Source organism: Morone saxatilis, unplaced genomic scaffold (genome assembly GCF_004916995.1).
Source record: "Morone saxatilis isolate NCDOM2014 unplaced genomic scaffold, NCSU_SB_2.0 Contig19, whole genome shotgun sequence".
NCBI lineage: Eukaryota > Metazoa > Chordata > Actinopteri > Moronidae > Morone > Morone saxatilis.
This window is the reverse complement of record NW_023339751.1, coordinates 22,652,539-22,653,447: the sequence shown is the minus strand read 5'-3', so window position 1 is coordinate 22,653,447 and position 909 is coordinate 22,652,539. Positions and strand designations below refer to the sequence as shown.

The 909-nt window shown below is 35.0% G+C and overlaps 1 protein-coding gene across 1 annotated transcript in view; it reads left to right on the top strand.

Annotated features, from left to right (window-relative positions):
* LOC118329630 (heat shock 70 kDa protein 12A-like) overlaps positions 1–909 on the top strand; it is an 8,310-nt gene that overhangs the window by 6,947 nt on the left and 454 nt on the right. The gene's annotated exons all lie outside the window — the stretch shown is intronic.

Below are 909 nucleotides of genomic sequence, written 5' to 3'. Positions count from 1 at the left end.
TTTACCATTTACCATACATTCAGGTGTTTGGTTACTACAACCTTACTTGGTGGACTTAATGTTATGGATTCATATTGCTGACTTAATGACACTTCTGTGGTTATATATACATTGCCACTTTTGGCCACATAACACACAATTATGATTATGTCTTGTATATTTTTCAGCAGATGCATTTTAAATAAAATAAATCCAGTAACAGTATAGTTTGCATACGCCATGATAGTCACATTTACTGGACAGACTAAAAAACAATGGGATATACAGAAATGCATATAAGCATTGGGTGTCAAAATCAATAAAACTGAATTTCTGGACTACTGTCACAGAACAGCACAGTAAATCAGTCACAAAAAAACACCATCAAATTGTTGTAATTTCCAATTAAATTCCGATATCCCACCAAACTAAAAGCAGTTCTATCCAGTTTTACCCAGATCTCACAAATTAGTTCCTCTTCACTTCAGGTGCTCTTAGTGAAATGGCCTCCATAATCCCATCATACTCCTCTCCCAAGGAACAGAGATAACACTAATAATAGCTGACCTCCATCTGTACAAAAAGACTGTGGTCGCTCAATTAGCCTAGAAGATAAGTTCATGTGGCTTTTCTGACAGAATTTAAAGACTAATATAAACCTCATAGAAGTGTACAAATTAACTGAATGTTACATAAAAGCATGAACTTAAGTTCACTGTCTTTTCACTATGCATGTAGCTTGTAATAGATGCATAATTGCATCAGCAATTGATGGAAAGTCCTAAAAGAGCAGTGCTTAAATGGTGCCATTACCTGGAAAATAATTATTTAGCAGACATTCAAGGTGCTAAACTTCCAAAAGTCTATATTTGATTAAAATACAGATTAATGGCCTGATCCCTGCACCTATTGCTGCTCTAAACAAAGGGG